The sequence below is a fragment of the Scylla paramamosain genome, chromosome 44 (genome assembly GCF_035594125.1).
Source record: "Scylla paramamosain isolate STU-SP2022 chromosome 44, ASM3559412v1, whole genome shotgun sequence".
NCBI classification, from domain to species: Eukaryota; Metazoa; Arthropoda; class Malacostraca; order Decapoda; family Portunidae; genus Scylla; species Scylla paramamosain.
This window is the reverse complement of record NC_087194.1, coordinates 12173473-12195570: the sequence shown is the minus strand read 5'-3', so window position 1 is coordinate 12195570 and position 22098 is coordinate 12173473. Positions and strand designations below refer to the sequence as shown.

At 45.9% G+C, this 22098-nt stretch overlaps 1 long non-coding RNA gene across 1 annotated transcript in view; it reads right to left on the bottom strand.

The window, feature by feature from the left end:
• The window catches only part of LOC135094097 (uncharacterized), a 77600-nt gene that overhangs the window by 3932 nt on the left and 51570 nt on the right, over positions 1 to 22098 (bottom strand). The window contains exon 3 of the long non-coding RNA XR_010263595.1: positions 2593 to 2762. This is a non-coding gene — a long non-coding RNA (uncharacterized LOC135094097). The remainder of the gene's footprint in view (positions 1 to 2592; positions 2763 to 22098) is intronic.

Below are 22098 nucleotides of genomic sequence, written 5' to 3'. Positions count from 1 at the left end.
TTTCTTCTCCGTTGGGCTCCTCCGATCACAATCTCATATCTTTATTTTGTCCTATCACTCCAATCCCTCCTCAGGATCCCCCTAAGCGAAGGTGCCTCTGGCGTTTTGCCTCTGCTAGTTGGGGGGACCTGAGGCGGTATTTTGCTGATTTTCCTTGGAATGACTACTGCTTCCGTGTCAGAGACCCGTCTTTGTGTGCTGAGCGCATAACAGAGGTGATAGTGTCTGGCATGGAGGCGTACATTCCTCACTCTTTTTCTCGTCCTAAACCTTCTAAACCTTGGTTTAACACAGCTTGTTCTCGTGCTATACATGATAGAGAAGTGGCCCACAAAAGGTACTTAAGCCTTCCTTCACCAGAATCTCATGCACTTTATATTTCTGCCCGGAACCATGCCAAGTCTGTTCTCCAACTAGCCAAAAACTCCTTCATTAACAGAAAATGTCAAAACCTTTCAAGATCTAACTCCCCTCGTGATTTCTGGCATCTAGCCAAAAATATCTCCAATAACTTTGCTTCTTCTTCTTTCCCTCCTCTACTTCAACCAGATGGCACCACTGCTATCACATCTATTTCTAAAGCTGAACTCTTTGCTCAAACCTTTGCTAAAAACTCTACCTTGGACGATTCTGGGCTTGTTCCTCCCTCTCCTCCACCCTCTGACTACTTCATGCCTCGTATTAAAATTCTTCGTAATGATGTTTTCCATGCCCTCGCTGGCCAAAACCCTCAGAAGGCTTATGGACCTGATGGGGTCCCTCCTATTGTTCTCCGAAACTGTGCCTCCGTGCTTGCACCTTGCCTAGTCAAACTCTTTCAGCTCTGTCTGTCAACATCTACCTTTCCTTCTTGCTGGAAGTTTGCCTACATTCAACCTGTTCCTAAAAAGGGTGACCGCTCTAATCCCTCAAACTACCGTCCTATTGCTTTAATTTCCTGCTTATCTAAAGTTTTTGAATCTATCCTCAACAGGAAGATTCTTAAACATCTATCACTTCACAACCTTCTATCTGATCGCCAGTATGGGTTCCGTCAAGGCCGCTCTACTGGTGATCTTCTGGCTTTCCTTACTGAGTCTTGGTCATCCTCTTTTAGAGACTTTGGTGAAACTTTTGCTGTTGCCTTGGACATATCAAAAGCCTTTGATAGAGTCTGGCACAAAGCTTTGATTTCCAAACTACCCTCCTACGGTTTCTATCCTTCTCTCTGTAACTTCATCTCAAGTTTCCTTTCTGACCGTTCTATTGCTGCTGTGGTAGACGGTCACTGGTCTTCTCCTAAATCTATTAACAGTGGTGTTCCTCAGGGTTCTGTCCTGTCACCCACTCTCTTCTTATTATTCATTAATGATCTTCTAAACCAAACTTCTTGTCCTATCCACTCCTATGCTGATGATACCACCCTGCACTTTTCCACGTCTTTTCATAGACGTCCAACCCTTCAGGAGGTAAACATATCACGCAGGGAAGCCACAGAACGCCTGACTTCTGATCTTTCTAAAATTTCTGATTGGGGCAGAGCAAACTTGGTATTGTTCAATGCCTCAAAAACTCAATTCCTCCATCTATCAACTCGACACAATCTTCCAGACAACTATCCCCTCTTCTTCAATGACACTCAACTGTCCCCCTCTTCTACACTGAACATCCTCGGTCTGTCCTTTACTTATAATCTGAACTGGAAACTTCACATCTCATCTCTAGCTAAAACAGCTTCTATGAAGTTAGGTGTTCTGAGACGTCTCCGCCAGTTTTTCTCACCCCCCAGCTGCTAACTCTGTACAAGGGCCTTATCCGTCCATGTATGGAGTATGCTTCACATGTCTGGGGGGGTTCCACTCATACTGCTGTTCTAGACAGGGTGGAATCAAAAGCTTTTCGTCTCATCAACTCCTCTCCTCTAACTGACTGTCTTCAGCCTCTCTCTCACCGCCGCAATGTTGCATCTCTAGCTGTCTTCTACCGCTATTTTCATGCTAACTGCTCTTCTGATCTTGCTAACTGCATGCCTCCCCTCCTTCCGCGGCCTCGCTGCACAAGACTTTCTTCTTTCTCTCACTCCTATTCTGTCCACCTCTCTAACGCAAGAGTTAACCAGTATTCTCAATCATTCATCCCTTTCTCTGGTAAACTCTGGAACTCCTTGCCTGCTTCTGTATTTCCACCTTCCTATGACTTGAATTCCTTCAAGAGGGAGGTTTCGAGACACTTGTCCACCAATTTTTGACCACTGCTTTGACCCTTTTAGGGACTGGCATTTCAGTGGGCATTTTTTTTTATTAGATTTTTGTTGCCCTTGGCCAGTGTCCTTCCTACATAAAAAAAAAAAAAAAAAAAAAAAAAAAAAAAATATATATATATATATATATATATATATATATATATATATATATATATATATATATATATATATATATATATATATATATATATATATATATATATATATATACATAAAATATGAAAACTTTTTAATGCTTAACAGGAACTTGAGGCTGTGAGATACCTTTCACTCAAAGGAAACACCGATGAAGTGATAGATTATAACAACAGCACTAAATTTAAAATAAAATACATTATTGTTAATCTTACCATCAATGGCCCCAATAACCGTTAGGAAATTTTTAATCCTGAAGAACTGGTGTGCAGTTCTCCTTTGATCAAGGTGTGTTGGAGGCATCTTGATTTCCTGCACTGACTTATCACTCAACACGGTGCACACACACACTTGAAGACTCTGCTGACACTTGCTTGCATAGGTCCTGAAAGCAGATTATAAGCCATTAGTTTTCATTTTATTTATTTATTTATTTTAAATAAGATATATGTTTCTGCTGTAAGAGAGAGAGAGAGAGAGAAAAAAAAAAAAACAGCAGCAATGTAATGTGATCCTTGTAGCTGTAGTACAGTGTTGTTTCCATGAGTGCAGCCGTATTCACACACACATTACATCTGTCAACTTTTTTTGCCAGCAGTATAATAAATCAAGTTATCCTCAAGACAGTGTTAGAAACATGTCAGAAATAAACCTACAAGTCTAGAAATATTTGTACACATGAATAATAATGTGGTGTGTGAGGAAGGGACAGCCCCAGGGGTACTTGACAGCAGGTTTGGTAAGGTTGGCATCATCCCTCATCCCTCCTTATCAATTGTGCACTCACATATTTTGACACTATTAACTAATCTTGGCATGTTCCTAACACTGGATTACAACTTTATAAACTGTGGCATGCAGCAGGTTGACTTTTATGCCTTTTATCCTTGAAAGTCAGCCACACTTAAGTATTATTCACCACACTGAACATCAGTTTATTCACCTATAAAAGTTATTTATGGGATATTATGCAATTTGTTTACACAAAAAGTAGTGGTAATTGTTTGGAGTCCTCTCTTGTCCTTATTACACGTCTATCCTCTTCCATTCTTTCACATATACAGTACCTCTTGATAAACCTGAAACATATATGTACCCCCATCCTTCAGGGGTTCCACAGGTTATGCTAACTTATAGTAGTGTCCTTAAGGGTGGGTCTAGCCCCTGTGGTTATGTTGGATTAGGTAGTGTTTCTTATAAAAGTGTACGGTGACTAACCTAATCTCTGGGGGGCCTTCGCCCATCCCTTGGACTCCCTGAAGGGCAGGGGCACTTCTTCCTCGCCTTAAAGTTACGTTTTATGTGTATCTAGAGGTATATGCGAAGAATGTAAGAGAATAGACCATTAATAAGGTCAGGGAAAGGGCTCCCTGATAACTTCCACAACAGCCAGCCCCTGTACTGAAGCATGCAACACCAGTATCATCTTACCAGCAGTGTCTCCAATGACGTTTTGGAAGGGCCCACTGGCAAACAGTCTCTGGGCCAGCAGAACCTGGGTGTGAGTTGGTAATGCCTGGTTATGCCTTGTCCTTCTCTCCAGCTGAGGCTGCATCTCCTCAAACAAGAGGTTTAGTAGGTCTGCCGCGGGAAGCGATATTTGATCATGAGCTCATTATCACTCAATGCCAAGGGGTCGTGGCGATTCTGAAAGCGCCTTTCTTGCCTCAAGGCACGAACGTGGTAGTATGTTAAGAAAATATCCAATATATGCACAAGAAACGACGAAAACAATACGTAATCACAGTACACACTTGTTAGTGGGTGGGGGAATGGGGAGTGCGCACGTGTGGGACAAATCAGCCTCTTCATTTGTTTTCAGTGTTCCATGCAAGATTTCACTTTATGCATCACAAAACCATGCTTCCTTGCTGGTAAAGCTTGTAAACAATTAAAAAAAGGTTATTTTGTGCACATAAATATTTATATAAGAGTTTTCAGGCGAGGTGGAGTTAACCTACATCACCTCAGGAGGTTGTAACTTTACAACCTTGCTACTATGGCAACACCAACCTCTTATGCGTTCGTGGATACCATATGGCGGTCCGAGGTTGATAATGGGCGCTGATCGCAGTTTGTTAAAAGTAGCAACCGTTTCGTGGATCTGGCCCCTGGATGCTTAAGAGAGAGAGAGAGAGAGAGAGAGAGAGAGAGAGAGAGAGAGAGAGGGAGAAGGTGATGGGGAGAGTAAGAGGGGAAGGTGAGAATGTCAGTCAGGTGATGTTTAGGTAAATGGAAGGTGATAGGGAAAGATTACGGTGTTTGTGAAAAGAAAGATAAGAAAAAGTGAGAGAGAGAGAGAGAGAGAGAGAGAGAGAGAGAGAGAGAGAGAGAGAGAGAGAGATGACAGGTTATGTCAAGGAAATATTTTTTTTTTTTTTTTTTTTTTTTATGTAGGAAGGATACTGGCCAAGGGCAACAAAAATCTAATAAAAAAAAATGCCCACTGAAATGCCAGTCCCTAAAAGGGTCAAAGCAGTGGTCAAAAATTGGTGGATAAGTGTCTTGAAACCTCCCTCTTGAAGGAATTCAAGTCATAGGAAGGTGGAAATACAGAAGCAGGCAAGGAATTCCAGAGTTTACCAGAGAAAGGGATGAATGATTGAGAATACTGGTTAACTCTTGCGTTAGAGAGGTGGACAGAATAGGAGTGAGAGAAAGATGAAAGTCTTGTGCAGCGAGGCCGCGGAAGGAGGGGAGGCATGCAGTTAGCAAGATCAGAAGAGCAGTTAGCATGAAAATAGCGGTAGAAGACAGCTAGAGATGCAACATTGCGGCGGTGAGAGAGAGGCTGAAGACAGTCAGTTAGAGGAGAGGAGTTGATGAGACGAAAAGCTTTTGATTCCACCCTGTCTAGAACAGCAGTATGAGTGGAACCCCCCCAGACATGTGAAGCATACTCCATACATGGACGGATAAGGCCCTTGTACAGAGTTAGCAGCTGGGGGGGTGAGAAAAACTGGCGGAGACGTCTCAGAACACCTAACTTCATAGAAGCTGTTTTAGCTAGAGATGAGATGTGAAGTTTCCAGTTCAGATTATAAGTAAAGGACAGACCAAGGATGTTCAGTGTAGAAGAGGGGGATAGTTGAGTGTCATTGAAGAAGAGGGGATAGTTGTCTGGAAGATTGTGTCGAGTTGATAGATGGAGGAATTGAGTTTTTGAGGCATTGAACAATACCAAGTTTGCTCTGCCCCAATCAGAAATTTTAGAAAGATCAGAAGTCAGGCGTTCTGTGGCTTCCCTGCGTGATATGTTTACCTCCTGAAGGGTTGGACGTCTATGAAAAGACGTGGAAAAGTGCAGGGTGGTATCATCAGCATAGGAGTGGATAGGACAAGAAGTTTGGTTTAGAAGATCATTAATGAATAATAAGAAGAGAGTGGGTGACAGGACAGAACCCTGAGGAACACCACTGTTAATAGATTTAGGAGAAGAACAGTGACCGTCTACCACAGCAGCAATAGAACGGTCAGAAAGGAAACTTGAGATGAAGTTACAGAGAGAAGGATAGAAACCGTAGGAGGGTAGTTTGGAAATCAAAGCTTTGTGCCAGACTCTATCAAAGGCTTTTGATATGTCCAAGGCAACAGCAAAAGTTTCACCAAAGTCTCTAAAAGAGGATGACCAAGACTCAGTAAGGAAAGCCAGAAGATCACCAGTAGAGCGGCCTTGACGGAACCCATACTGGCGATCAGATAGAAGGTTGTGAAGTGATAGATGTTTAAGAATCTTCCTGTTGAGGATAGATTCAAAAACTTTAGATAAGCAGGAAATTAAAGCAATAGGACGGTAGTTTGAGGGATTAGAGCGGTCACCCTTTTTAGGAACAGGTTGAATGTAGGCAAACTTCCAGCAAGAAGGAAAGGTAGATGTTGACAGACAGAGCTGAAAGAGTTTGACTAGGCAAGGTGCAAGCACGGAGGCACAGTTTCGGAGAACAATAGGAGGGACCCCATCAGGTCCATAAGCCTTCTGAGGGTTTAGGCCAGCGAGGGCATGGAAAACATCATTACGAAGAATTTTAATACGAGGCATGAAGTAGTCAGAGGGTGGAGGAGAGGGAGGAACAAGCCCAGAATCGTCCAAGGTAGAGTTTTTAGCAAAGGTTTGAGCAAAGAGTTCAGCTTTAGAAATAGATGTGATAGCAGTGGTGCCATCTGGTTGAAGTAGAGGAGGGAAAGAAGAAGAAGCAAAGTTATTGGAGATATTTTTGGCTAGATGCCAGAAATCACGAGGGGAGTTAGATCTTGAAAGGTTTTGACATTTTCTGTTAATGAAGGAGTTTTTGGCTAGTTGGAGAACAGACTTGGCATGGTTCCGGGCAGAAATATAAAGTGCATGAGATTCTGGTGAAGGAAGGCTTAAGTACCTTTTGTGGGCCACCTCTCTATCATGTATAGCACGAGAACAAGCTGTGTTAAACCAAGGTTTAGAAGGTTTAGGACGAGAAAAAGAGTGAGGAATGTACGCCTCCATGCCAGACACTATCACCTCTGTTATGCGCTCAGCACACAAAGACGGGTCTCTGACACGGAAGCAGTAGTCATACCAAGGAAAATCAGAAAAATACCGCCTCAGGTCCCCCCAACTAGCAGAGGCAAAACGCCAGAGGCACCTTCGCTTTGGGGGATCCTGAGGAGGGATTGGAGTGATAGGACAAGATAAAGATATGAGATTGTGATCGGAGGAGCCCAACGGAGAAGAAAGGGTGACAGCATAAGCAGAAGGATTAGAGGTCAGGAAAAGGTCAAGAATGTTGGGCGTATCTCCAAGACGGTCAGGAATACGAGTAGGGTGTTGCACCAATTGCTCCAGGTCATGGAGGATAGCAAAGTTGTAGGCTAGTTCACCAGGATGGTCAGTGAAGGGAGAGGAAAGCCAAAGCTGGTGGTGAACATTAAAGTCTCCAAGAATGGAGATCTCTGCAAAAGGGAAGAGGGTCAGAATGTGCTCCACTTTGGAAGTTAAGTAGTCAAAGAATTTCTTATAGTCAGAGGAGTTAGGAGAGAGGTATACAGCACAGATAAATTTAGTATGAGAATGACTCTGTAGTCGTAGCCAGATGGTGGAAAACTCGGAAGATTCAAGAGCGTGGGCACGAGAGCAGGTTAAGTCATTGCGCACATAAACGCAGCATCCAGCTTTGGATCGAAAATGAGGATAGAGAAAGTAGGAGGGAACAGAAAAGGGGCTACTGTCAGTTGCCTCAGACACCTGAGTTTCAGTGAGGAAAAGAAGATGAGGTTTAGAAGAGGAGAGGTGGTGTTCTACAGATTGAAAATTAGATCTTAGACCGCGAATGTTGCAGAAGTTAATGAAGAAAAAGTTGAGGGGGGTGTCAAGACACTTAGGGTCGTCGACGGAAAGGCAGTCCGACCTGGGGACATTTATGGTCCCCTCCCCAGATGGGGACTCCGAGGCTGGTGTAGGAGTCGCCATGATTTTAAAATTTTTTGAGTGAAGGGTGTGTGTGTTATTAGGTGCTTGTAGTTTTGTGTGGAGGGAGAGAGTTGTCTTTAGAGGGCAGGCTGTGACTACCCCCTTGTGTTGTGAGACACAAAGGGAAACGTTCAGTGAGGTCACAGCTGGGTTTAATGATAAGTTCACAGCACCCCCTGAACAGTGCTTTAGACCTCACTGGGAGTAATTATCGTTTCGGCAGGTGTCTACTGCCGAAGAGTGAAGGAAATTTGAGCGACACAGCAAATGTACGAGGGAAAATATAAAAGAAGAAATGAGGAAGAGAAAAAAATGAAGAACTATAAAAAAAAAAAAAAACAGACGAGAAATAAGTGAGAAAGGAAAGAAGTGAGGGAAAGATGTAATATTAAGGCGAACACACACACACACACACACACACACACACACACATCAGACAAACCAACAAGAATTGAATGAACCGTCACCATCACCATCATCATCATCAGCACATTATCACAGCACAGCCATCACAGTCGCATCACCTTCAAATCACCACCTCCCCCTTTCTCCTCCTCCCTCTCCCTCCCCTCTGCTCTCCCCACCTTCAATTTTCGAGAGAGAGAGAGAGAGAGAGAGAGAGAGAGAGAGAGAGAGAGAGAGAGAGAGAGAGAGAGAGAGAGAGAGAGAGAGAGAGAGAGAGAGAGAGAGAGAGAGATCGTATCAGTATGTTTCCCCCAACCCCCCGACAAAATTACCCAGGTGAAGAAAAAATGGGAAACAAAAACAAGGGTCAGCTGGAGGAAAAGGGAGGAAAAGGGAGGAAAGGTAAGGGGAATAGGAGAAGGGAAGAAGGGAGTAGGAATGGTGAAAGAGGGAGGGGGTGACAGGAAAGGGCTCACATATTAGTTTCCTGCTGTCATGGTGATTCTCTCTCTCTCTCTCTCTCTCTCTCTCTCTCTCTCTCTCTCTCTCTCTCTCTCTCTCTCTCTCTCTCTCTCTCTCTCTCTCTCTCTCTCTCCTTGCAAACTTAATGGACTGTCATAGCATCATTAGCACTCAAAGGATTAACAGGTAAAATATATAAATTCTATCTTTCTTTTCTTCTCTCTCTATTAACCCAAACATTTTTTTTTTTGCAATAGTATCCAGAATTACCAAAGAATACCCATACCAATAAAATATATAAACTTTGTAATGAATCAACCTTTCCCCTTGAGTAATTACAAACGTGACAAAAGCCAATCACACACCAAACAACACAAGATAAAGAGTTGTGATTGGTCTTCCCTCTGAGTGTTACCACCTCCAGGCAAGACGAGACCAGACCCAGGCCCGCAGGAAGCAACACAAGGCAGGCTACACACACCACTGAATCACGCAGCTACGGACGTACTGCACCAGCCAATCAGCGCTCACTTTACAAACACTCCTTGCATCGTATCCTCCCTCCTGCATTTCTAATTCGACTCTACTTTCCTCCATTCCTCTAACCTGTTTCCTCCCTCTCTCTCCCTCCCTTCACCCTTCAGTTTCCTTTCTTTCCCTCTCCATGTCTTTTTTTTTTTTTCTCTCTCTCTTCCTTCTTCCTAACTTTTCCTCCTCTTTCCAGTTTCCTTTCCCCTCCATCTTTCCCTCTCTTCTCTCCTCTCTTTTCTCCTCACCTACCTCTCCTCTGAATACACGAAAGAAGTGAGAATGAAAAGAGAAGAAAAGAAAGGAGAGGAAGGGGAGAGAAATATTGGACTAAGAGGAGGTGGAGGAGGAAGAGGAGGAGGAGGAAATGAAGGAAAGAGGGAAGGAAAGAGAGCAGAGAGGGAGAAGAGGGAGAAAAATGTGAGATGGAGGTAGAGGAGAGATAGGAGAAAGAGAAGGAGATAGAGGAGGAGTAGGAGGGAAAGGAAATCAGAGAGAAGAGACGAAGAAGAATGAAGAGGGAAGAAAGAAATAAGTAGGAGAGAGAGAGGGAGGGGAAGGGAAGGGAAGAGAAGAAAAGTGAGGAGGAGGAGGAGAAAGAGGTGTAGGAGGAAGGAGGAGAAAAGAAGAGAAAATGGAAGAGAGAGGAAAGTAACACGTAGGAGAAAGAGAGAAAGGTAAAACAGAGAAGGAAGGAAGGAGGAGGAGGAGGAGGAGGAAGTAGGAAAAGGAAGGTGGAAGAAAAGGAAAGCAGAGAGAGAAGAGAAGAAGAAAGAAATACGTAGGAGAGAGAGAAGTGTAGAACAGAGATGGGAGGAGGAGGAAGAGGAGAAACAAGAGAAGGAGGAGGAGGATGAGGGAACAGGTCGCCTTGCTTCACTTACCTGCATAATTAATAAGATGCAAATTTGCGAGCAGTGATAAGTAAGGTTGACACAGGAGACAAAACCCTTCCACACCTGCAACAATTAGGCCTCCTCTCCCTAACACTCGGAGAGCCTACTGCAATTCCGCTGGAGAAGGAGAGGCTGGCTGAATCTCACTCACTTTCAATCTCTCTCTCTCTCTCTCTCTCTCTCTCTCTCTCTCTCTCTCTCTCTCTCTCTCTCTCTCTCTCTCTCTCTCTCTCTCTCTCTCTCTCTCTCTCTCTCTCTCTCTCTTACTCTGTGATTTAATTGCTTGTTTATATTGTAAGTGTTTGTTGTTGTTGTTGTTATTGTTGTTGTTGTGGGTGTAGTTAAGGGTAAAAATTTAGGTTTTGTAAGTGACTGCAGGTTGTGACGTTAAAACCTGTTTGTTGTTGTTGTTGTTGTTGTTGTTGTTGTTGTTTTGTGCGAGTGTTTTCTTTTGTTTTACGTTGACTGGTATTTTCGGAAGGTTGTTTTTATTAATTTATTTATTTTTAACTATTATTATTGTTATTTATTTATTTATTTTGTGTGTGTGTGTGTGTGTGTGTGTGTGTGTGTGTGTGTGTGTGTGTGTGTGTGTGTGTGCTTGCTTCCGAGGGTTCTTATTGAAAAAGAAATGTATTACCTCCTTTGTGTGTTTTACTTCTTTTCTGTTCTTTAAGTAACGTGTTTTTCTTCTTTATTACATTAATGGAGTGAGTTCTGTTTTCTGTTCTTTAAGTAACGTGTTTTTCTTCTTTATTACATTAATGGAGTGAGTTCTGTTTTCTCTTCTTTAAGTAACGTGTTTTTTTTCTTTATTACATTAATGGAGTGAGTTTTGTTTTCTGTTCTTTAAGTAACGTGTTTTTTCTTCTTTATTACATTAATGGAGTGAGTTCTGTTTTCTGTTCTTTAAGTAACGTGTTTTTCTTCTTTATATGTTAAAGGAATGAGCTCCGGTTATCTTTATTCACGTATCCATTTTATTTCCTTTCTTAGTCGCGTTTTCTGTTACGCTGCACCTCCACGTATTTTCCTTCCCAAGTCAAGTGTTTCTTTGTTACTGTTTTGTAACTGTCACCCCACCAGCTCCAGCCATCACCTCGCCACCATCTCCCGAGCCATCACCTCATCAGTACCTCCCCACTTATCGCCCCCAAAGTAACCCCAGTACCTTCCAGGTCATCACCCCAGTCACCCTCCCACTCATCCCAGTCGCCCCCACTCACCTACCTACAACAATACACCCTAATATCCCTTTAGCAGCCACCCCTTCATCCCATTACCCTTTCTTCAGCCCTTCACCCCTTCCCTCAGCACACCCAGCAGCCTGCCCACCCTCCATTAAACCATCAATCTGCCATCCTATTGCCCCATTGACCCAGCGCCGCCCATGTCCACCTCAGCCCCCCAGTCATTACCGCCCTTCTTGCAGCCCCCACAGTCCCAAAACGCCTATGTTTCCTCCCCTCCCCCACACCCACGCCCACGCCCCACTAAGCAGCACGGACCCATAACTAACGAACCGCCCACTTGGAACCAACTGCCTTATTCCTCAACTCTAAAATCAAAGCCTAGTGCCCTTGTCTTCTCCTCCTCCTCCTCCCCCCCCCCTTCCCCTTCTCGCCTCGTCTCGTCACACCACACAACACCGCACACCACCACCAACATCCTAAACTTATCTGCCCTCCTCCTCCTCCTCCTCCTCCTCCTCCCCAAATATCCCTACACGGCTCCATCTTCCTCTAAACTTGTACACCTGACTTCTCTTCCCCCTTTCCCCAAATTACTCCTCCTCCTTCTCCTCCTCCTCCCCACCGTACTTTCTTCTTTTTCTCCTCTTCCTTTGCTCTCCGTGCTATATTCTCCATGTCGTTTTCTCCTCCTCCTCCTCCTCCTCTTCTTCCTCTTCTCCTTGAGTTCTCATCTTGTATCGTTTCCCTCCTCCTCCTCTTCCTAATTCATATCCTGCTCCTCCTTCTCACCACCACCATCTCCTCCTCCTCCTCCTCCTCCTATCTTCTTACTCCTCTCTAACTTTGTCCTCTTCCTCCTCCTCCTCCTTTTCCTTCTGGAGCAGCAGTTAGGAATCATCACATCACCATCATCACCACTATCAATCATCACCACCATCACCATTCCACCATCACCCGTCACCATACCTGATCACTACCACCATCACTACCACAACCAGTCACCATCATCACCACTACGAGTCCCTATATCACCACTACTATCTGTCATCACATCAACACCACCACCATCACCACCACAACCAGCCACCACATCACCACCACCACCACTGATCACCATCACCACTTAGAGGCGCCGCTGGGCACACCGTGCATCACACAAATATCAAATGCTCTCAACACTTCTTCCATTAACACACACACACACACACACACACACACACACACTCACTCCTGACAAGAGCTTCTGTACATTACAAGCACCCCAGCCGTCCATCACTCCTACCCCCCACGCCCCCCCACGCCCAAGGGTTTAAAACTCTCACTACTGCCACTCGCTTCTCACCGCTCTGCCTCGCCTCTCACTCGCTCTAAAGACGTGACGGTTCGGTGCTAAGATGGCTATACTTTCTCACCGCCCCCCATGCTGCGCCACCGTGACTAAGTACAGTATGCGTCACAATGAGGAATTAAACTACACTATGATCGTCTCTCTCTCTCTCTCTCTCTCTCTCTCTCTCTCTCTCTCTCTCTCTCTCTCTCTCATTTCACGCTAATCTTACGTACGTGACGAGCCCACAGTAGATAAAGCAGACCTACAGGCACCTCTACACAGCGTCAGCCTCATCTACTCTGACACCACACGTCACAAATTAAGAAAAACTAACACCACGTGACTGGCACTCTCACCCCTCATCAACTTTTCAACGCTCTTACTCTCCTCTCACTCACCTTAGACATGTGACGTTGATAAAGTTGATGAAGCAGACCTAAACGTACCTCCACACAGCGTCACACTCACGCACGCACTCACTCTCACACCACACGTCACAAAATACGAAAATTTTAAGCCACGCAACCGACGCTCATTACCTCACTCAATTTCTCTACACACTCACTCTGCTCTCACTCACCTTAATAATATGAAACTGCTACAGGTGATGCAACACACCTTCACGCACTTCTGCACGCCGTCACGCTCACGCACAGTCACTTTACGCGTCACAAAATGGAATAAAGGCAAGCAACATCACTCGCCTCCTGTGCCCGCGGCCGCCCTCAGTAATCGGTGCGTCACGTGACCCTGCGCGCGTGGCTGTCCTAATGACCACAGGTGAGCGCTAAACACACAGCACTCGTGGTGATGGGACAGGTAAGCGCACTGCAATAGATCGATGACAATGCGTGTGTGTTGATGTGTTGTCTTGTTTTACTTAATGGATTAAATATTACCGTTGTTTTTGTTATCGTTATTATTCTTTGATGACTTGTACCGCTGGTTCTCCCTCCCTCGTCCCCTCTGTGTGGTTGTTAGCTAGTTGTGTGAACGAGTGAATGAGCGAGACTTGTGTGAGGCATGAATACGTGTATGAGTGAACGAGCTAGGCTTCAGTCATAAGTGTTAAGTGGAAGTGCGCGGCCTGGCGCCGGGAGATCACCTACCTCCAGCCTTCTGTTCACACCTTCTGTGAATAAACACCTGCACTGTTACCTGCGTTTCCTGTGCCCCTGCTGGTCAAGAGTCGAACATGGCGCAGTGAGTAGGATCAGGACAAGGCTGCAGTGGGTACGGCGCAGAATGGAGAAGCAGTTGGAGGCGCTGGCTGCCCTGCTAGCGCGACAGTCGGAGCAGAGTCAGGCTCTGCTAGCGCGACAGTCGGAGCAGAGTCAGGCTCGCGAGGAGCGTTTAACCCAGCTGCTGGAGAGAGTGGGGACACAAGCTCCCAGTCGCACCACGGCGAGCAATGAAGGCGAAACCACAGCCCGCAGCACGTCTACCCAGGGCGCGAGGTTCCCGACGTCCGCCACCATCATTCCTCACTTAACGGCGTCAGCATCTTTACGTGAGTTCGACACGTGGCGCCATAAGTTTGAAGGATACGTAACCCTCGCCAGGATAGACTGTCTCTCCCTGGCTGAGCAGAGGGCGGCACTCGCTGCTGTCCTAGACGACGAGTGGACCCGTACACTTCGCTACGGGATAAGCTTACCGAGAGACGCGGAGTTAAGAACCATCCTCGATGCAATGTGTGAGTACCTGCGAAGCCAGCGCAACATCATCATGGATAGAAGAGACTTCTACTCCCGCGTGCAAGAAACGCAAGAAGGTTTTGACGACTTTTTATGTGCTGTAAAGGAAATCGCCAATTTCTGTGACTTTTGCGACCAGTGCATAAACCATCAGCTGCGTGACAGAATTGTCGTTGGGACACGAGACGAAGTGGCTCTGAAACGCATGCTGGAAAACAAGAAACTCACCCTTGAAAACGCCATAGATATTTGCAGAGCATCAGAGAGCGCTAACCAGTGTAGTGCAGTACTAAGGGGCGGCTCTCACTCTTCGAGCCATGGTGTGAACGCTGTCTCGAACTACAGGAAGGGCAGTTTCGGGGGCTCAAGCCCCACGGGCTGTTATCGTTGTGGCAAAGATTGTCGCAGTGACAAAAGGGGATGCCAGGCAATAGATAAAGTGTGTCGTAACTGCGGGAAAAGAGGGCATTTTGCGAGTGTATGTCAGCAGACAGTGAGGAAACGACGAGGAGCTTCGAGGAGTTCCTCAACTGTCTCTCCTCATCGCGGTGCAGGCCCGAGGCGGGGAGCCAGTGCCAGTGTATACCAGCTCTTATCAGGCGTATACACAAAGACGGTGACGGCACGACCTGCGCCCCAGGCGCTCATTACCGCCACACATCCCGCTGGAAGAGACAAGATTACGTGGACTCCTGACTCTGGGGCCGAAACGACCGTTATTGGCCTCGACACGGCAACACTCCTTGGAATCCCGCCCTCCAGCTTGGCGCCCGCTGATGGTGATGGACTTTATGCTGCCGGTAATCACCCCCTCACCTGTGTAGGAACTTTCTCGTCGCACTTGCAACTGGGCGACAGGGAAGCTGAGACTGTTGTGAGCGTGGTGAAGGAGGTGAAGGGGGCGCTGCTTAGCTGGTACGATTCCATCGCTCTCGGAATCCTCCCCGAAGATTTTCCGGCTCAAATCCGACCGCTACGCAGGGAAGAACAGCACACCGGCAACAGCTCCATCAAGTACCCGACCGCCTCGCAGCCACCTCTATCTACGCCCACAGAAGTGATCAGCTGGCCTCATTCCTACGACCCAACGCCACAGCAGCGTGCGGGGCACGCTGCTGCTGTGATCAAGGCCTTTCCCAGCGTCTTCGAAGCAAAGGAAGGTTTACGTAAGGGATCGACACACTGTGTGCCCGACGCCCTCTCACGTGCTCCAGTACAGGACCCAGTGGAGGAAGAGGATGCTGCTACTTCTGGTGACCTCGACCCTCTCCACTCAGCGGTCATCTCAGCGTTATCTGCCACCAATGAGGACGGCGTCCGCTTAGCACCACTCCAGGATCAGACTGTGGAAATGGTACGTGCCGCAGCAGCAAGAGACGGGGAGTACTGCTTGCTCAAGAACGTCATCATCGAGGGCTTCCCTGATCATTGCCACGACCTCGATCACCGCTTGCGTACGTACTGGCCGGTGCGCAGTCTGCTGGCCGTAGACGACGACCTGGTGGTTTACGGGCCGAGGCTTCTTATTCCTCACAGCCTCCGCCGAGAAACACTAGAGCGACTCCATGACAGTCATCAGGGGATGGAGCGCACCAAGCGACGGGCCCGACAAACGGTGTACTGGCCTGGTATGGACAGAGACGTTGAGAACGTCGTTTCTGGATGCTCACTATGCCGTCCACTCCTACCAAGCCAAGCCAACGAACCTCTCTGGCAGGACACGGACACACCCAGCAGGGTGTTTGAGTCAGTTTCTGCAGACTACTTCCACGCAGCAGGCCGTACATACCTCGTGTATGTAGATCGCTTGTCTGGGTGGCCTCACGTGTCTGCATGCTCACGTCCAGCATCGGCTGATCAGCTCGTTCGTGTCCTTCGGGGTGTGTTCGCCGACACGGGCGTGCCTGTTCTCCTGAGGACTGACGGTGGACCGCAGTTCACTTCTTCATCGGTACGGCGCTTCCTGGCTCGATGGGGGGTGGAGCATCGTGTATCTTCACCTCATTATCCACGCTCCAATGGTCACGCCGAGGCAGCGGTCAAGTCCGTGAAGAAGCTGATCCTCACGACCACACAGCAGGGACACCTGGACGAGGATGCGTTCGCTCGCGGGTTGCTGGAACTGCGCAACACTCCGAGGGCGGAAGGGCGATCACCAGCACAAGTCCTCTTCGGTCATCCTATGAGGTCCTGTGTCCCGGCTCATCATCGCTCATACGCTCAGCAGTGGCAGCGCGCTGCTGATGAGTGCGACGCCAAGGCAGAGCGACTGAGGAAGAAAGCGAAACTTCGCCACGACGCGTCCGCCCGTACTCTTCCTCTCCTGCACCTCGGTGGCCACGTCGACGTTCAAGATCACACGACAGGCCTCTGGGATCGCCTGGGTGTCATCGTGGCTGTTGGGCGAAGGAGAGACTACCTCATCAAGATGGGCAGCGGTCGCGTGATGTGGCGTAATAGAAGACACCTACGCCCACACAGACCTCTTGCTCCCCTTCCTGTCGAGCAGCACACCGCTCATGGCGGTGCAGCGCTTCAGCATCAGGGTCACGAGGAACACCACCATCCCGGCAGCCCGGAGCATCAGGGTAACGGGGTACACCGTGGCCGAGAGCAACCAGAGCGTCGAAGCAGCCGACAGCGTAGGGAGCCGAGACGACTGCAGGTGCGGTGGCACCGTAGCACCTACGATTAGTCGTACGTGTTCATTGTACGCTGTGTTTGTTTTGTGTATATGTACCGTGTTTTCTGTACTTCAATCATTGTAACTTTGTTTCATGTGTTACGGTAGCCATAACAAAGATAAGGAATCTTCCTTATGTCTCGGGGGAGGTGTGTGGTTGTTAGCTAGTTGTGTGAACGAGTGAATGAGCGAGACTTGTGTGAGGCATGAATACGTGTATGAGTGAACGAGCTAGGCTTCAGTCATAAGTGTTAAGTGGAAGTGCGCGGCCTGGCGCCGGGAGATCACCTACCTCCAGCCTTCTGTTCACACCTTCTGTGAATAAACACCTGCACTGTTACCTGCGTTTCCTGTGCCCCTGCTGGTCAAGAGTCGAACACCCTCGTTCACTCCTTCCCTCTTTCATTGTTTTATTCATTTTCTACGTGTTAGGTCACATTTTCTCCTCTTCCACTCATATTTTCCTCCATCCTTAAGTCTGATCCTTCTTTCCTCCCTCCCCGTTCCCTCCACCTGAGCTTCCTTCCTCTTCCTCCTCTCCACCTATCCCTCCCTCCCTCCCTCCCTCCCTCCCTCCTTCCCTCCACCTCCCCAATAGTTTCGTTAATTTTTCACGTGGTATTTAAAAATTTCCTCTCTTCCTCTGATGTTTCCCTCCTCCTCTCCACCTGTCCCTCCCGCCCCCCTCCTTCCCTCCACCTATCCTTTCCTCCCTCCCTTCTTTCCTCCACTTTCCTCATTGTTTTGTTAATTATCCATGTGGTATTTTGATAACGTCCTCTTACTCTTCCTCCTCCCTCCTTCCCTCCACCTATACCTCCCTTCTCCCTCCTTTTCTCCACATGTTCCTCCCTCCTCCCTTGTTCTCTTCACCTATCCCTCCTTCCTACTTCTCTCTATTTTTCCCCCTCTCCTCCCTTCTTCCCTCCACCTATCTCTGCCTCCTCCTTCCTTCCCTCCACATATCCCTCTCTCATCCCTCCTACCCTTCATCTTTCTCTCCCTCCTCCCTCATTCCCTCCCTTCACCTATCTCTCCCTCCTCCCTCCTTCCCTCCACCCATCCATGGCTCATTCCACCCATCTGTACTGTACCTCCCTCCTCCCTCCTTCCCCCCACCGGTCCTTCCCTCCTCCCTCCTCTCCACCTGTCCCTCCCTCCGTCCAGTCCCCGCCAGGTGTGTCAATAGAGAAGGGCTCAATGAAGGGCGCGGGCCGAGACACCACTAAATATGTGCCGCCCACACCTCACGCCGCCCACACCTCACGCCCCTCCCTGACGCATGACCCGCGCTGCCTGACGGACGTAATTAACTGGTGCCTGCATGGACTGGGTTGCAGATTCTTTGTTACCTGTGTGAGTGAGTGAGTGAGTGAATGACTGGGTGTTTGAGTGAGCGAGTGGGTGAGTGGCTGCGTGAGTGAGTGAGTGAGTGAGTGAGTGGGTGAGTGATGGTTTATTGTCTGTCTGACTGAATGAATGAATGAAAAATACTTGCTAAGGGAATGAATTAATATCCACAAACTCACGCATTGACTGAATGGCTATTTGACTGACTGACTGACTAACTGACTCACTGACTGACTGCTGACTGACTGACTAACTGACTGCTGACTGACTGACTGATTGCCGACTGACTGAGTAAACTAATTAACTGGTTCATTAATTATTAAATGTGTTAGAGTTAGGAAAATAATAATCACAAATTATTTAAGCTCACGGATTAGTAAATTAACAGACATTTATTAGTTCTCTCTCTCTCTCTCTCTCTCTCTCTCTCTCTCTCTCTCTCTCTCTCTCTCTCTCTCTCTCTCTCTCTCTCTCTCTCTTCCTTTTCTCCATTACCTCTCTTTGTAACACACATTTCTTTCCCCCCCCATTTCGTCCACCCTATTCTTCTACCCCCTATTCCCGTTGACGCCCCGCCCCGCCCCGCCCCGCCCCGCCCCGCCCATTCCCACCCCGCCCCGCCCCGCATCAAGATCTACAGTCTGTCTGCTTTGCCTTTAATTAAAAAAAACTGAACTGAGACGCCATATTGTTTCGTCACCTCAAATAAATCCTTCGCTGCAGGCTAAGTTGGGCTCCTCCTCCTCCTCCTGCTCCTCCTCCTCCTCCCCCTCTTCTCCTTCTATTTGTATTTCTCCTTCTTCCTTCATTCTCTTGTTGTATCTCTTCTCTTTCTTCTGTTTCCTTGTTCTGTTTTTCCGTTTTTCTCCTTGTTCTTGTGTTTTTTTTTCTTGTTCTTGTTCTTGTTCTTCTTCTCTTCGCATTTCTCCTTACCCGTCCATTTCTCTTTTGTATTTCTTCCCTTTCTTCTTGTCCTTCCTGTTTCTATTTTTTTCTTTTTGTTCTTGTTATTCTTGCTCTTTTCTTTCTTGTTCTTGTTCTTCTTTGTGTCTCTCCTTATTTCTCCATTTCTCTATCGTGTTCTTTCCGTTTCTCATGTTTCTCTTCTTGTTCTTGTTCTTGTTCTTCTTCTCCCTCCTCCTCCTCCTCCTCCTTCTTTTCTCCTTCCTCCTCCTTTCTCGCCATACTCCATATTTCTTCGTTCTTCAATCATATTCTTATCCTACCTTCTCCTTTGTCTTTCTTTTCTACCTCCACCTTCTCCTCCTCCTCCTCCTCCTCCTCCTCCTCCTCCTCCTCCTCCTCCTCCTCTTCTCCTTCTCTTGAAATACTTTCCATTGCTTCCTGTCTCTCTCTTTCTCTTTCACGTCTCCCCTTTCTTTTCCTGCATCCTTTCCATTTTCTTCGCTTGTCTCCCTTTCTTCTTTTTCTCTCTTACTTTCCCATTTACTAATTGACTGACTGACTGAATGACTGACTGGCTGGCTGACTGGCTGACTGGCTAGCTGGCTGGCTGATTGACTGACTGACAGACTGACTGACTGACTGGCTGACTGACAGACTGACTGACCGACTGGCTGACTGACCGACTGACTACCTGAGTGACTGATTGGCTGGTTGACTGACAATGACTGACTGACTGACTGATTGGCTGATTGGCTAACTGACTTACTGATAAACTGGCAGATTAAGTGAGTGAATGAATGACTGACTGACTGACTGGCTGACTGATTAACTAAATGACTAAGTTACTATCTGAATGACTGACTGACTTGTTGACTGAGCCACTGAATAAGTGACGAAAAAAATAACGAAATTATTGTATGAATGAATGACTGATTAACTAACTGAATGACTGACTGACTGACACACTGATTAACTGACTGACTGACCGACTGACACGCCACAACAGGAGTCACACAGCGCCGTCAACACCGTAAACACCACCAGGTAAAACGAGTGACAGGTGAGTGGAAGGGGTAAGGAAAAACTAGTATTGGAAAGTAGCACAGGATATTACCAATGAATATTGAGAAACACGATTTTCCAAACATACGGTTCTCTCAAACACCTGGCGAGTCTCGCAGGTGTGGGGAAAATATGAGAAAAAAAGGACAAATCGCAGGTATACAAAATTCAAAAAGGGTTGGAAAGTTAAAGCGTTGAGTTTAAAAAAATGTTTCATCAGTAAAATATTTTCAGCGAGAGAGAGAGAGAGAGAGAGAGAGAGAGAGAGAGAGAGAGAGAGAGAGAGAGAGAGAGAGAGATAGACAAGGAAATGAAATTAGAACCGTGAATAGAGCAACAGGAAGAGGAGAAGCAAAATAAATTATGATAATTAAAACAGACACAAGTGCAGTTTTTAAATTTTTACTCTGCCAACAAAAAGGCAGTAAATTAAAAACACTTAAAAGAAAACGGAAAATGGAAAGAAATGAACAAATCAAGCATAAAGAAAAAGAAAAATACGATAAAATGAAAAGAAAGAAGCCGAACAAATGGAAAGAAAAGCAAAAGGACAAAAGGGGAAAGAAAAAGGGAAGCAAAGCGGAGATAAGAAAAAAGGAAAAATTAAAAAGCAAAAATCAGAGAAGCAAAAAAAAAAAAAAAAAGAAAGAAGCAAAATTAAAAGAAGCCGAAAAAAATAAAAAAAGCAAAAGAACAAAACAATGAAAAGAAGAAAAGAGGAAATAACAAAAGGAAAAAACAAAACAAAAAATAAAATAAAAGAGAATAAGAAAAGAACAGAAAAAAAGGAAAACAAGAAGTGAAATTAATGGGAAAAAACAAGAGAAACAAAGGAAATGAAAAAAAAAAATGTGAACAATGTCAAGATTCTACCGGGAAGCTGGAAAAAAGAGTTTATTTTTTCCCTATGGACATTCTGATCAATATTCATATATAAAATATTTCTCACTTTATAAAATATTTTCTGCCAAACTATATTCTTTATTTTTTATTTATCAAAGTAATTGTTTAAGTATCAATTTAGCTCTCTCTCTCTCTCTCTCTCTCTCTCTCTGTTTATCTATCTGTCAGTTAATCCGTCTATCTAACTTTGTATCTTCCTATTCACGTACTTTATCTATTTGTATTTGTTAATTTCTATATTTATCCATTTTTTTTTATCTATATTAATTAATTTTATATCCATCCATCTATTCATCCATCCATCCATCCATTAATTTTATCATTTCGGTGTTCATCTAACCTGAAAACTCTCTCTCTCTCTCTCTCTCTCTCTCTCTCTCTCTCTCTCTCTCTCTCTCTGGTAAAATGACATCTTCAGGTTGTTTTCTGTCTACCTTGCTGGATGATTTACTGGATCGCTGACGTTCTCTCTCTCTCTCTCTCTCTCTCTCTCTCTCTCTCTCTCTCTCTCTCTCTCTCTCTCTCTCTCTCACTCAAATACTGTTATCTTGCCAAGCGTCAGTCAAAAGTAAAGAAAACGAACGTAAATAAAGACTTAAGCAAGAAACGTTTAAGCTCCTTGATAAAATATGTTTTCTCAGATGACGTAAAGTTGGTATTTTCTATTTATTTATTTTTTTAATGTTTAGAGTGGGTAGGCTTACTTTTACATTCGCTCCTTGCTTCTTGTTTACTATTATTCGGTTACTATTTTTTCTGTTGTCATTGTTTGTTCGTTTGTTTTGTTTATAGAGACGTCTAGTTATGAAGGAAAAAAGGTGGGGATTTTTCCTTTTTATTTCTTTTTTTTTTTCGTTTCCTTA